The following is a 16,977-nucleotide window of genomic DNA, read 5'->3' on the forward strand; positions in this document are numbered from 1 at the left end:
TAGTGGGAATTTATAGTGTGTGAATTTTAGCGAAAGTTAGTTTCGTTTTTCGCGATTTTTTTGGGGAAAAAATTTTTTTTCATTATAGACATATATATGACTTTAAAGTAAAAATTTTAAGGAATAAATTGATGTATAACAATATAATATTTCATCCATCTAACTATATGAAAAAAAATATTGAAAATCAAAAGTAGTCTAATTTGCTTGAAATCGTAAGTTTTGAAAGTATTTTTAGTTTTTTGGGATTTTTTTGAGAAAAAAAAATTTTTTTAGTAAAGTCATATATATAACCTTAAAGTAGGCATTTCAAGAAACAAAATGATGTATAACAATATTATATTTCATTCATTAAACTGTATGAAAAAAAATATTAATAATCAAAAGTAGTCTAATTTGCTTGAAATCACAGTTTTGAGAAGTATTGTTGGTTTTTTGGGATTTTTTTGGGAAAAAAAATTTTTTTTAGTAAAATTGTGTATACAGTCTTAAAGTAGACATTTTAAGAAATAAAATGATGTTTGATAACACTATATTTGATGCGTGGAACGTTATAGAAAAAAACATTGAAAATCAACGAAAGCCTGTTTCGATGGAAGTCGGAGTTTTTATTATAAAAAAATAGTTTACTTATAATATAAAAGACTCTACAGGTGAGTCGAAGCTCCAACGAACGAAAAGCCTTATATAAATATGTAGTTTAAACATTTTTATCCTCGTTAACATAAATAAATATTAAATAAAAAGGGATTCTAGCTCTGAAAGTTTTTACTGAGAGCTCATCTCCATGTTACAAGCAGCCTTAAAGAGAGTGCGTTAATGCAGGTGAAACACATGCGTGGAAAAATAAGATCCATAAAAACCAAGGCATAATATCCTGACCGCCGTAAAAAATAAGTAAAGAGGGAACCGGCGTCGTGCTCGGCAAACTATGACGAAGGTTAGATTATCTACTGAATCTAAACCGTTTTACATGTCTCTTTATACTCTTCAGACCATATACTTACATTGTCATTTTATTTGTACACATATATATATACTAATAATAAATAAATGCACCTTGCATCGAGACATTTGTCCGCTTAATTATTTTAATAACCTCGATTATTATCAAAAATTAAAAATAAACAACCCTCGATCATTTAGGTTCCATTTATCCCTAATACTTTTCAGCTTATTCTTTGAACTCCTTAAGATCGAGTTTTATTCGCTCGGCCGCGGGTCAATGACATGTTTTGTAATCCTCGAAAAACTCGTTCCAGCGTTTCCGGATTTTTGGGAACAAATTATTTTAATAGTCGTGATATAAATTTTTTATTTACAAAACAAAATTAAATTACGGAGTATTCAAACATTTTTGTTACCAAACTCAGTTAATAAATTTATAAATCCAAGACGTGGAATTACGATCGTGGGTTTTTTTCAAATATTTTTTACCTTTAAATTAACTCTGATGCAATTCGAAGTAAATGTGTGCTAAAATTTATTTTTGTTTTTTAGGATTTTTTTGATGAAATAAATTTTATTCGTTAAAATCAATTAAAGTACATTAAAGTAGACATCTTAACGAATAAAATGATCTATAAAAAGAGTATTTTCGATCATAGGAACCCCAAAAAAATCACTGTTGAAAATTTAAAATTATCATTTCTACGGAAATATGTAATTTTTTGAAAACAACTTTTGTTTTTTAGGATTTTTATGATGAAATAAATTTTTTTTGTTAAAATTAATAAATGTATATTAAAGCAAACACCTTGACAAATAAAATGATCTATAATAAGAGTATTTTCGATGATGGAAACCCCAAAAAAATCACTGTTGAAAATTTAAAATCATAATTTCTACGGAAATATGCAATTTTTTGAAAACACTTTTTGTTTTTTAGGATTTTTTTTATGAAATAAATTTTTTTGGTTAAAATTAATAAATGTACTTCAAAGTAGACATCTTAGCGAATAAAATGAACTATAATAAGAGTATTTTCGATCATAGGAACCTCAAAAAAATCACTGTTAAAAATTAAAAATCATCATTTCTACAGAAATATGCAATGTTTTCTAAATAAGTTTTGTTTCTTAGGATTTTTTCGATGAAATAAATTTTTTTTGAAAAAATTTGTAGTTGTGTCTTAACAAAGGCTTCTTTAAGGAGGGAATGATGCCTAAAAATTTTTTTGATCGCAATAAATCTCAATTTTTCGAGCGATTTGGCGGATTTTATGAAAAAGCATTAGAATTGACATCGCATGACGTCAATAGGGAAATGAAATGTGGGAAAGTTGAGTCTGCGATAATAACAATAATGACGTAATACTAAATTGAAAGTCATAAGACTAAAGTATGTATTACATACGTCCGTGGAAAAAAAGGTATTATAACGAGACATGAATATAAATAAAAAAATATATTATTGTTAAGCAGAGGTCGTCGACATGAGGATAAATAAATTCCTCAACCCCGACCTAGAGAGTTTACCATAGGTCGCAGTAAACCGGAATAGAAAGTAAAATTAATTTATCGTTTGATTAGATTAAACTAGTTCTTAAATATTAAAATTTTTTTTCTTACAATCGCTATCTTAGATTTTTATGTAAGTAAATTGCCTGGAATAATAATAAATTAATATATTTATTTATTTAGTTTGAATTTAAATGGACAAACCCGTCGATGCACTCGATTCCTTGTGCGAAAGTGACTTCGAAAGTGCGTCTAGTCGACACGGAAGGCGCTCTTGCGTGCAGTTTAAATAAAAGTTAAGGTTAAAAATATTGTATATATATGAGAAATATAATGGAATGGCGGGAAATAACTCTGGTGTAATATAACGAGTACTACGACCTCTACCTTGATCGCCACGCATCGCAGAGCCATTCACCAGCTCATTTACATTCAGCGATTTTTTTTATTTTCAATTGTATAAGAGGAGATTTGGTTGCTGGATACGTCCGAGTGATGAGCCAACAATGTTACACTACTATTATTAAGATCAACTTCGAGTTTTACTACCGTAAAATTGTGTAATATTCGCGATATCAATGTTTAAGGAGGTTTCAGCTTCGTTGGGGAAAATTCTAGGGGACTTTTTTGGGATTTTTTCAATGAAAAAAATTTTTTTGGTTTAAATCATTGGTACTATTTTTTAGGAGACTCTTTAACGAACAAAATGACCTATAACAAGAGTAGTTTTCATCAAAGGAATGATATGAAAAAAAAGATTAAAAATTGAAAGTAGTCTAATTCGTTCGAAATCGACAGTTTTGGAAGGTATCTTTAGTTTTTTAGAATTTTTTTGATAAATAAAATTTTTTTTGTTTAAATAATTGATAGGCCCTTAAAGTAGATATCTTAATGAACAAAACGATCTATAACAAAAGATATTTCTATCAATAAAAAGTTATGAAAAAAAAGATTGAAAATTTAAAGTAGTCTAATTTGGTTGAAATCGACAGTTTTGAAGAGTATTTTTAGTTTTTTAGGTTTTTTTCTATGAAAAAAATTTTTTTTGTTTAAATAATTGCTTTTACCTTTAAGTATACTCTTTAACAAACAAAATGATCTATAACAACAGTAGTTTCCATCAAAGGAATGGTATGAAAAAAAAGATTGAAAATTGAAAGTAGTCTAATTTGTTCGAAATTGACAGTTTTGGAAGGTATCTATAGTTTTTTAGGATTTTTTTGATAAATAAAATTTTTTTCGTTTAAGCAAATGGTAGGATCTTAAAGTAGACATCTTGACGAACAAAATGATCTATAACAAAAAGTTTTTTTACCAATAAAAAGTTATGAAAAAAAAGATTGAAAATTCAAAGTAGCCTAATTTGTCCGAAATCGACAGTTTTTGAAGGTATCTATAGTTTTTTAGGATTTTTTTGATAAATAAATTTTTTTTTTGTTAAAATTAGTAATACAACTTCAAAGTAGAGATTTCAAGGAATAAAATGACCTATACCAATTGAATTTCTGACTTCCAGAAACCCAAAAATAACCAATTTAAAAAATGATCAAATATTTCATAACGGTGAAGCATATGAAAAGAAGTTTATAACAGTAGCTTAAACAGTAAGTATTTAATTAAAAATGTCAACGCGCCCTTTCTGCAATCAGCTTTAGAGATCTCAAGGGCTTCGCATTTCATTCGTGCAATTTGATTCAAACTCTGAGATTATGCAAATATATATATATATATATATATATATATATATATATATATATATATATATATATATATATATATATATATATATATATATACATAGAGTTTAAGTTCCGAACAACGTTCCGCGTCGTGGTTAGCGGACAATGACGCAATCCGATCTCTTTGGCGCCATCGCAACGACCTCTTGGACACTCGTCTTAAAGAATAATAATAAAAATAATAACAACTAACAGGAAAATCCACAACATTATATGTAATCAGAAAGATAAATAAAATTAAGAAAAAAAAATTGATTCTGATCCAATAAAAGAAGAATAATATGATACCTTATAAAATATTCAGAGAGGTAACCTTCAGACCCAATAAAATTTTTTTACACTCCAATTCTTTGGAGCGCTAAAGCTGTTTCCGGGTTATCAACCGTGTCTTTTGCGAAGATAATAAAAATTCCAGTTCAAGAGCGTCATAAAGAGTAATCAGAGATCTCTAGCATGATGATGATGATGATGATGATGATGATGGTGATCATCATCATCATGATTGTTTTAGTATCTTTATTGGCTTAATATTTGATTTAGTGTAGTTGCATAAACCACGATCCCAACCCAGACTCGATCTAAATCCTAACGGTTCCCTATAACATATTGATCGTCCTTAACTCTATATACACCGACGTACACTTACTCAAACTCGGATACACGAAAGAGCTGTATTGTATCATCGGTGATCTTATTTCGTGATCTCATTTACCGTGTTTAAAGATTAACGACAATGTAAATAGATGTTTATGGGCAATGTAAATAAATACATGCAAAAAATAACATTTCAGAGAAAGTCGAACCGTCGGGATTTACCTTTTTGTCCCAGAAAATACCCACTTCTTGTGAAATACTCCGGTTTCAGGTTTATGGCTCTTTGAAATGGGATTTTTGTGGGGTTTGGAGCATCGGATTCATATTTCACTCAGTAACTTTGTTTTTAGGTATGTCCTAAAGGTAACTGATCAATGTTTTCTAAAAATTTATCATTCAGTCTAAAAATTTCGGGTTAAAAGTAAAAAATTGGTGTTTTCAGCAGTTTTTTGGGATTTTTTTAAGGTTTAGAGCATCGGATCTATATTTCACTTGGTAACTTTGTTGTCAGGCATGTCTTGAAGGTAATTGATCAATGGTTTATAGAAATTAATCATTCAGTCCAAGAATTTTGGGTTAAAAGCCAAAAATCGGTGTTTTTAGCAGTTTTTTCTGGTTTTTTGGGATTTTTTTTGGGTTTGGAGCATCGGATTTATATTTCACTTAGTAACTTTGTTGTCGAGCATGTCCTGAAGGTAACTGATCAATTATTTCTAGAAATTTATCATTCAGTCCAAAAATTTCTGGTTAAAACATAAAAATCGGCGTTTTTAGCAGTTTTTTCTGGTTTTTTGGGATTTTTTTGGTGTTAATCGAATTTTTTACTATTTTGACTTGCAGGAGATTAATTTATACATTAATTTATAAATTATACAGAGAATGAGCTATAACAAGTTGATTTTCATCCACAGAAAGATAAAAAAAATCACGATCAAACAATTGAAATTTATCATGTAAATCTAGTTTTTTAGGATTTTTTCAACTACAATGCGGGTATTGAATATTTTAATCAGTACCCCATCAAAGCAGACATCACAAGGAAGAAAATGACGCCCTTGAAGTGAATTTAAAGCCACCGGAAGTGGAAAAAAATAATTAAAACCGAGGTAATGTGTCACTGTCCCCTCAAGGCTCGATAAAAAAGTATTTTAGCAATTTCTTGTGCGGCGATTGACAGAATAATTAAAGATTTTTATTTAGCTGCCAAATCCATTGATTTACAGTCATTGCCTACGGTTAAAATAAATTGTTAGGACGTACCTTTGGTAAGAAATAAAAACAATAACTAAAAAATACCGTTTATAATGTTTTATTTGAAAGTATCACGAGACATTTCTATGAGGGCGGGAGCACCCTCTGTCATCGTGTTAATAATTTATACCTTGAGTTCTCGAGTAGAAGGCCAAGAAAATCATCGACATATATAAATATAAATCGTGAGTGGAAGAACTAGATCAATACATATGTAGGAGTGTTCAATCGATGTGGATTCGATCTGCAACAAAGTATCTACTCTCCTTCCATGTTCATCGATTTCGAAAACTCGAGATGATAATCCAGATGTATCCGGAAATAATGTCGCGGAACCAGAATTTCTGGTTCAGTAGATCGTAATCGTTAAATAAAACCAATTTTTTTTTTTTTTTACTATTTTAATTTTATTTATCGGATAAATCCTTGCAATTATAATTATAATAATCATTTCGATTATGATTATGTTAGCGGATTAAAGTTTAAATTAAAGGATAAAAGATAGTCTAGATCGTTAGTTGGAAATTAATGAAGAGTATGAGAGAATAAATAACACCGGGGATAAAAATAAAAATAATGATAAAATAGTCAGCTATTGGATAGAAAGGGAATAGAAATAGAATGAGTGAGAGCATTAACGAGGAGCGATACTAGTCGCGGTGACACGAAACGACGCGAACAGGATCCTGGAACGTAAGCCGGATTCTACGAAGAGATCTATAGACGACTAGAAACGTAGTACCGTAACTAACTTAACAAATGTTGTTTTAGAATCGAGTACAAATCATTGCTTACTATATACAGCGAGCAAGATTAATAAATGACCATTTTTTCCGTCAAACCGATTCAGTTTCCTTTTTTAATTGGGATTTTTTTGGAGTTTGAGCTTTCAAATTCCCTGCTGCTTAGATAGGAACCTTCAAAAGGGTGTACTGGAGGTAACTGATCAATGATTTCTGGAAAAAAGTCCTTTGGAGGTCGATTTTGGGGTAATATGGTCTAATAAGCAGTTTCTTGAAGAAATTCGGCATTTTTTAGGATTTTTTTGGGGTTTTAGCATTTAGATTCACTTTTGCTTGGGTAGAAAACTTCAGAGGAGTGTACTGGAGGTAACGGATCAATGATTTCTGGAAAAAAGTCTTTTGGTGGGTGATTTGGGGGTAATTTGGTCAAAAAAGCAGTTTTTTGAAGAAATTCGGGATTATTTAGGATTAATTTGGAGAAAATATCAATTTTAATGATTTAAATTTATTCTGGAGTAATAAAGGAAGTAAAAAAGGAAGGAATAAGCCAGTACAAATGAATTTCCTCTTGGAGAAGCGTATAAAAATGATATAAAATAAAAGTAGCAAAGTGCGTGTGGTAATGACCCCAACCGCGAATTCTTAGCAATTTAACACACATAATACAAGAATAATAATGGTAAAGGTTGGATTATTTTCTAACTTCCTTCACCGCGTGGCCGAGCATTTTTGAAAGAGAGCTATCGTTTGAATCTTCACGCCGATGGCGCCTACCGTCTCGACGGAAAAATAATGCGCTAATTGCCTTAGGTACCGCCTCTTCCTCTCCGACACACTAGTCTCTTAAAAGATCTAACACTTTAGCAACAATACCTACTTCTACGTACATACTTGCATTTAAAATTGTATATGTAACAATAAAACCCCTCAAGTGACGATGCTCTACCACGACCCGTAACCACTCTAAATATTATACTACTAATTAAATTTATTTGCTACGCTCATTTAACTTCTGATGTATCGTTATTTTATTTTTTTTCATTCTTTCTTTATGTTCTTACTGTAATCATGATTAATATTACGACGTTTTACAATATTTAATTACATAGTACTTTTTATGACCAATTAGCCGAGTTCCCTAGTTTTTAGATCGCTGACTAGTTTTTAGGGATTTTTTTGTGAAAAAAATTTTTTTTTCAAAATCTCTAAATTTTATCTTGTAGAGGAGATTTTGAGGAGTAATTTCATGTATAATAAGTTGAATTTGGATTGCATGATCATCAAGAAAAAAATTATTGAATATTGGCAAGTGTCATTTTATCGAAATTTGATGATTTCTTGGTGTAACTTCAGTTTTTCGGGATTTTTTTAATGAACGAGGACTTTTTTGTTGAAATTAATTCTTGAACATCAAAGTAGACATCACAAGGGCTAATATGAGCCATAAAAACTTTACTTTTGACCAGGGAAAGTACCAAAAAAAAAATGATTAAAAGTATAAAATGCTTGTTACCAGTAGATGAAATGACAAGTGATTGGATGAACAAATAAGTAACAAGTAAGTAGTTATTAAAATGTTCTTAGATAATTCTTGGTCATGCTTTTACGCCAAATGACAAGAGGCGCAACATCCTAAGGCGGCGTAACAATGCTAGTAGCTTGTAATGTTAGGTATTCCATGGCTTTTCCTGTCCGACAGAAGACTGTTAGATATGCTGCTGCTGTTACTACTGCTACTGCTGCTGCTGGATATTTATATATATAAGAGAGAAAAAGAAAGAGACAAAAGTAATGGCAAGATTGCGCATACAAAGTCCAGTGGCTACCGTTAGATGCGGCATCGGGACGAGCCAACCGACGCCTGGCGTCCGTAAGGCCTGTAAGGATAGATAGATAGTCAACTTAGCACGTTAGTGAACTTCACTTCCTTTGGTACCCTTATATATGTCTATGTTGTCTATGTGTGCATTAGTGTGTAAATCCTAACCAGAATGCCTATCCATGTACGGGAATCAACGTTTGCCAGAGCTAGGCTTGACACTACACGAGATCGTACGGGCTGATCGCCTTTTCACAAACATCTCAGTCTTTATTATGCTTGTGATTTATTCTAAATGGGATTTTTTCGGGGATCCAGAGGTCAGATTCCTGTTCAACTCCGGTTATCTTTCTACTGATGCTTTTAAGGAAATAGCTTCATCCTTTTTTATAATTATTTTATTTTAGTCATTATTGACCTACGGTGCTTTTTACTTTTTTAGGATTTTTTTTGGGAAAATTGGCATTGAGCCAATAAGTGATAATTTTATCTTAAAGTAGATATTTTTACGAAGAAAATGAGCTATGATAAGTTTGATTTTGATGAACGGAATGATAAAAAAATTTAGATTGAAAGTTTGAAATGCAATTTTTTGCGAAATATTGAATTTGTTAAAAGTTACTTTTGTTTTTTGGGATTTTTTTTATGAAATAATTTTTTTTTTGTTAAAATCAATGGTTGTACCTTAAAGTAGGTACTTAAACGAAGAAAATGAGCTATAACAAGTTTCATTTTGATGACGGGAATGATAAAAAAATCAATATTAAAAATTTAAAAAGCAATTTTTTGCGAAATTTTGAATTCGTTAAAAGTTACTTTTGTTTTTTGGGATTTTTTTTATGAAAACGGATTTTGTTTTGAAATTTATTGGTTGTACCTTATAGGGGATATTTCAACGAAGAGAATGAGCTATAACAATTAAAGTTTCGTTAATAAGAACAAAATCCTGAAAAACAATACCGAAAATTTCGGCGAAATAATGTAATTGAGTTCTCGAGATTTAATACGATAAAATAGTTAAATATAATGAATAAAATGTGTATTAAAGTACACCTTTTAAAAGAGAAAATGAGCTATCAATTACTGAAGCAATTTTTCGAAAGTACGACAATTTTTCCATAAATTATTATAAAAAGCATAAACAAAAAAGTAATTGTTGGGAGGACTTAAGTGAATGAATAAATACTTTAGTGGATAATAAATGAAGGATATGACGTACTTATAATAGGTATAAGGACGAGAAAATGATGGTAAAGGAAGACGAAGAATAATAAGGATGAGACTTGCGGACGACAAAAAAGATAAAAGTTAAAAAAATAAAAAAATGGGGAATAAAAGATGATAAGGTAAAGTCTATATACAACATGAGGTAGCTCGTTACATGAAGAAAGACCCGTGGAAGAGCGAAAGAGCTCGCTGAGAGAGAAAGAGAGAGAGAGAGAGAGGAATCCACTGGCGTGCGCTACCGAGCGTAAAATAACGTAATAAATATAGCCATCCCCTTGAGGAGCGTGTTCGTTGTCCTGTACGTATAACAAAAGTGAGAGCCTGTCGTCGTCGTAAAAGGGAAAATAAGCATGACAACAAGACACTACGCTATAAATATATATAAGAGAATATTTAAGACTGAGACAAAGACATATCCTAGATCTTCCATGCCGAGTGCCCAACTCAAAATCCATTCTTTCAATTTTATTTCATTTATTTATCGTTCATTTGTTTATCTGCATATAAACAAACATGGAGATGGCCCGGGTATTGGCATTTAAATGTTAGTATGATACTTGCTCCCTGGTATTTGCTAAATGACTATTGAACGTTTTAACGCAATGATCTATACCCCCATTATTGCGTTAGAATTCTAATATAGCAAATGATCTTTCGATTTTTATATTTATTTGTCGATGTAACCTAGTGCCAACTTACTAACGATCGCAAGGTACTATTTCCCAACTGCAAATGTCAACAAGTCCATCTTCATTTCGTGCTAGAGGGAGAATGGGATTTTTTTTAGGATCTCTTGGTCGAATCTCTTACTTTTATACCTCGATCTATTCGTTAGAATGTATTCTTTGACGTGATATCGAGTTTTAAGATCTACCTGTTTGCTTTCGTTGAAAAAATCCTAAAACAAGTTGATACTATCCTTAGAAACGAGCGAATTTGAATACTTGATTTTTAAGAAGGATTTTTTTTAATTTAATTTAATTTAATTTAATAATGATACCTATTTTCATGAAAAAAATCCCAAAAAAACAAAGTTACTTTCGAAAGATATGCTTGTTTTAGTTAAATTGACTAAAATCCACTTTAAGGAGGATTTTTTTTGGCTTCCAGTGGTCGGAAGTTAAATTTTTATAGAACATTTTATTCCTTGAGATGTCTCCTTTAAGATACAGTCGAGTATTTTAATAATGATACCTATTTTCATGAAAAAAATCCTAAAAACAAAAGTAACTTTTAAAAAATATGCTTGTTTTTAGTTAAATTGACTTTTTGAACTTAAATTTCTAAAAAAAACTTTACCCAAGTTATTTTACTTGCAAAATTGTCTACTTAAAGAAACGAACAGTTTATCAAACAAAAATAACTTTAAAGAGAAAAAAGTTGTAAAAAAACAACAGTTACATTGCAAAAGTTAGTGAAAAAAAAGGTATGTATATTTATACCTGAAAAAAAGTAAATTTTTTGAGCAAACCGCGATGACATCAAATAGTAGATAAAGTTTCGTAATGCACGCGAGCGCCATAAAGTTTATCCAGTGTGTCCTTATACCTCTCAACTAATACTAATATAAGTACATATACGTATAAAGTATCAGGAGATATAAAATAGAGAGAAACCAGTGTCCGGGTGGTTTATAAGCCTATCTCTATAACTTTAGCCTGCAGCGTGTGAGGGCTATCGCCATCTTACCTGGCCTTCTTCATCTCTGGGGACTTTTATTCTGGCATGCTTAATCTACCGAATCAACCATAAACTATTGTAAGAAATTAGCAATCGTACGTTTAATCATCAACAGTTAGATATTTTAGCTCACAGACTTCTTAATACGGTAGTTGGTCAGATTTTCATAGAAAATTCATTTAAAATGGGATTTTTTCGGGGTTTCGAGTTTCAGATTTATCTAATCCTTGGTAAAATTGTTCCTAAGGATGCACTGAAGGTCAATGACCAATGATTTCTAGAAAATTTTACAATTTGTCCTTAAATTTTCGATATTTTTCCAAAATCAGCTGTTTTTGTCAGTTTTTTAAGATTTTTAGGATTTTTTCGGGGTGTGGAGCTTCTGATCATCTTTAAACTCAGTGAAATTATTCTTGAGGATGTACTGAAGGTCACTGACCAATAATTTCTAAAAAATTTTACAATTCATCCCTAAATTTTTAATAGTTTCCCAAAATCAGCTGTTTTTGTCAGTTTTTTAGGATTTTTAGGATTTTTTCGGGGTTTGGAGCTTCTGATTGTCTCTATACTCAATGAAATTATTCTTTGGGATGTACTGAAGGTCACTGACCAATGATTTCTAAAAAATTTTACAATTCGTCTCTAAATTTTCAGTATTTTCCCAAAATCAGCTGTTTTTGTCAGTTTTTTAGGATTTTTAGGATTTTTTCGGGGTTTGGAGCTTCTGATCGTCTGTATACTCAGTGAAATAATTCTTGGGGATGTACTGAAGGTCACTGACCAATGATTTCTAGAAAATTTTACTATAGATCTTAAAATTCTAGGTATATTTTCGAAAATCAGCTTTTTTTAGCTGTTTTTGATAGTTTTTTGGGATTTTTTTGGGGTTTGAGGCTTCAGATTGATTTTATACTCAGTGAAATTATTCTTTAGGATGTACTGAAAGTAACTGACCAATGATTTCTAGAAATTTTACATTAGACACCAAGATTTTCAGTTATAATCTACAAAAACAGCTGTTTTTGGTAGTTTCGGTAGTTTTTTAGGATTTTTTCTATGTCTATCAATTATTTGATCAATTTGACTTCAACTATCTTAAACTAAATATCAAAACGAAAAAAATTAGCTCTAATAAGTGACTATTGAGCTATAATAAGTGGGTTTAAAAAATAATTGAAAATAATAAAATCGAAAAAATTTGAAATGGCTGATAAAATCGTAGTTTATCATAATTTTTTTTACATTATGAAAGTATTAATTCTGTTTGAAGGTGGGAAACCTTTCTTAGAAAGCAATAACACGAATGATCAACAGTTATCTATTTAAAATGATTTTTATAAAGAATAACTCACCCTCAGAGACTTCTCAATTCAGTAGTTGGATCTATGGGTTAATTCATTTCATATAAACTCCCGTCTTGTTATTTTATTATTATTAGTCTCATTGTTGGATAATATACAATATTGTAGATATACAACATAACCAGCTATTTATCTATCTATTCAGTCGGATAGAGGACTATAATAAACGATAGATTCTATGTAATCTAAGGCACAATGCCCACCGACTGAGCTCTCAGGACTATCATGAAGATTACAATGGAATTTTCTATGATATGCTTCTTCTTCTTCTTCTTCTTCTTTTTATTCTTATTCTTACTTTGGTCGAATACTTATATTATCCATTCATGGGAGCTTAAGTTTCTATTATTAACTCCTGTTATTATTATTAGACCTTTTTCTAGCGACTCGAGATTATTATCGGTATGAATAAAAAATATTGGCTGTGCAAAAAAATATTTAACGGGTTTCGATTGTTGAAAAAAAAAATTTTTTATTTAAAATTTGCATCGAATCATAAAAAAAAAAGAATAATTTGTTTATCTTGATAGTTAAGATAAACACAGTAATTTATTTCAATTACCTATCACAGTAATTATAATTAGTAATGATGAAAAAAAAAAAAAAAAAAAATTAAATAAATAACATTGGTGACCTTAAACCCGTTACTTAATAACTATTATTATTTCATGAAATTTTTATTTACATTGAATAAAAAAATTTTTTTACTGTTAAAAGTACACGCCCTGAAGATTCGAACTCTGACACTGCGTGTGTAATAATCCGACTCAAGAGTTAAGACTAGGATAGTCTTATACTACACAACACTATTCAACTCAACGACTAGATGTAATAACATAATGTAAAGACACTTTGGAATTCTTTATTTTACTTATACGTGTCCGTTACTAATAATACAACTGACACTACTAATATTTTATTTTATTATTATTATTAATAAGTTGAAAAATATTTTAACTCAAAATTCTGGGTCAAACATTGAAGATACAATAAAATTATATCAGACCTTTTTTTATAGAGAATTTTATTAAGGTAAAAGCCCCAATTATTGACAGAAGTCTAAATATTAACACTCTAAATTATTTTTAAATATATTTAATTATCTGTAATAAGAATAACTATCATATAAATTTTTAATAAATTTTAATTAATTAAAAAATTGAAAAAAATTACTGTCCGTTGATATTAAGTATTAATTATTAAAAAATAAAGTTTGCACCAGTTAAAACCTTACGAGTGTATATTTTCTTAACAACTTTGGTTAGAAAAGCAATTTTTTAAAATGCTGTTTAAATTAATTTCTTCATCTAATTATATGATCTTTTTTTTTTTTAATTAACAATATATGAAGAATTTATAAAATTGAATAATCGAAATTAATTGTTTCCTTTATAATATTTAAATAATGGGTGTCAATAACTAGTTGATCATTTTTAAATTGAATCTCATATTGACAGCCAGTCGACAGCGCTATCACGCCTTTTTTTTACTTTAAACTAAAAAATTAACTATAAGACTTTGAACTTTTCTGATTAAATAAATTATTTTTAAATCAATTTTTATATTTTTAATAGTAATTAATCATTTATGGAAATTATTATTAATAAACTTTAATAATATTGATTACTTAATAATAAGTTTCGATAAATAAGAATAAGCTGATGATTCTAGGCATGCTTAGTATAGGTGTCAATAATTGGGGCTAAGGTATGTCAATAATTAGATCAATCAATTTTTTAACCTGTCAATAATTGGTGTATCCGGATACTCTATTTAATTATTTAAAATTAATTAGTAAATATCAGTGATTATCATTCTAAAAAAAGAAATTGATTAGTAAAAACATTACTCGAGACATTACCACAAACAAAATTCAACGATATTGATATTTGATTGCTTAAAAAAAATCAAATCATAACTTTATCTTTTATAGTGTCAATAATTGGGGATTTTACCTTACCTACAAAAAAAATCCTTGTTAATTTTTAATTTTATTACTTTGAATAAGAAAAAAGATTTATTTTTACAGAAAAATTTTAATCATTAATCGCTTATCTGGTGACAAATGGAGTGTCGGGTATAAGTTAGGTGAAGGCGAATTCAACAGCCTTATCTTGGATAAAAATATTTTGGAACCTACAAGATGGGTAGCCAGCTGAAATTTTTTATCAATCCGGTTTTTGAAGCAAGACAAATTATACTCGAGCTAAACGAGTTTGAGTGTTTTTAAAATATATAATCGAATGTATTTATTTATTTTTATCTTGACAATTTACCACCTACGGAATATTTAACTCTTTTCGAGTAAATAATTGAATTAAAGGAATTTCAAATATTTTTTTCCTAGTGTTCTATTGCTTGAATATAAACTTATGATAGCTTATTTTATTCGTTAGAGTCTTTACTTTAAGATAAAATCATTAATTTTACCCAAAAAAATTTAATTCCTCAAAAAAATCCCAAAAAATAAAAGTTACTTCCTAAAAATCAAACAAGCGAACTTTTTAGACTTTCACAATTTTTTACTACAATTCACCTCAATAAAATTAGACTTACCCTAGGTCGTTTTGTTCCTCAGGACTTCTACTTTTTTCCAAAACTAATAATTAGCAAAACAAAAATATATTTACCCGAAAAAATCATAAAAAACAAAAATATGTTAGTTGTGATTTTTTTCTATTATTCCAGCTCTATTATTACAATCGTAATTTCGTAAAAATAATTTCCTTTCTCCATATAATTTTGTATTTTTTTTATTCTATAGAAAGAAACGGCCTTAAGAAACGGCCTAGGACGGTATGTAATTATTTTAGAGAAATTGCTTCTGCGAATCAATTCCGGTCTTCTTCAACCTTTAAAAATAAATATCTCTGCATACTATTGTTGAAATTAATGAAAAAATTTTTTTTTACCAACAAAATTCACTATATTGTTTTTAGAAAGCAATTTTTCTACAAAAAAATTATTTAGTGAAATTAATCAATGCACATCAGTATAAGTTTTTTTTCTGTAGAAAGTTTGAAAGCTCAAAGGTCATTTTTACCAAAATTAGCTAAGTTTCATTAAAAAATTTTTGTTTTTTAGGATTTTTTCGGGGTAAATAAATTTATTTTTAATCGATCTTTTTCTTTTCTTAATGTAGACATTTCAACGAGTAAAATGACCTATATCCGATAAAGATTAGCCAACTCAAAGCCAAAAAAAATCCTAATTCAAAATTTTTTCCAACGTAAAATGAGTTTAAAGCATTTTTCTGCCACAATTTTTCGTTTTTTAGGATTTTTTTGGGTTAAATGAAATTTTTTTTTTATCGATATTTTTCTTATCTTAAAGTACATATTTCAACAAACAAAATGACCTATATCCAATCAAAATTGGCCAACGCAAACCCAAAAAGAATCCCAATTAAAAATCCTCAAAATTCTTTTTTTTCTCAATTTTTCCTTTATACTAAACTTATTCATCACTCGACTAAATTCTAATCCACAATATAATTTTTTTACAGTAGCTTTCGTGTAATACGCTCCCGGATTGTCATTATGATTTCTACAATCAGTCACGCGGTGCATTTTATAATGAAACTTCGAAGAATCCATAGGTACAATTCGAAACGGCTGTTTCATAAACTTATTCAAAACAAATCTTTTCCTTTTATTCCCCACATATTTTATCTTCGCATCCCTCATCGCATCCACTAATTATCTCCGAGCAAAATTAGATCCCATAATACCTGAGTCCCATTCATTTCCGTGATTTTCTTCCAATTCTTTATAGTATTTTTTAAAATTATTCGGCAAATATAACCAGTCGATCTCTGGTCTCACTACAAATGTAGTCAATGTCGATTCCACCGATAAATTTCTATCCCAAGGTGACTTTATATCAAACTCTTCGATATCGTCAAAGATGTCATCAAATTTGAAGATGGTAACTTCTTTAAAAGCGTATTCATCATTTGGTAAAATGTAATCTTGAAAACCGATGATTACATAAGACATTTTTGCTTCTAATATAACGCAAAAAAATAACAAAATTTTTAAATTGATTAATCATCGCTATTCAATTTTCGCTTTAATGATTCATTAGGTTCGCTTTTCGATAAAT

The 16,977-nt window shown here is 29.3% G+C and overlaps 1 protein-coding gene across 2 annotated transcripts in view; it reads right to left on the minus strand.

The window, feature by feature from the left end:
• Positions 1-16,977, minus strand: part of LOC123266876 — an 82,326-nt gene that overhangs the window by 40,696 nt on the left and 24,653 nt on the right. The gene's annotated exons all lie outside the window — the stretch shown is intronic.

Source organism: Cotesia glomerata, linkage group LG6 (genome assembly GCF_020080835.1).
Source record: "Cotesia glomerata isolate CgM1 linkage group LG6, MPM_Cglom_v2.3, whole genome shotgun sequence".
NCBI lineage: Eukaryota > Metazoa > Arthropoda > Insecta > Hymenoptera > Braconidae > Cotesia > Cotesia glomerata.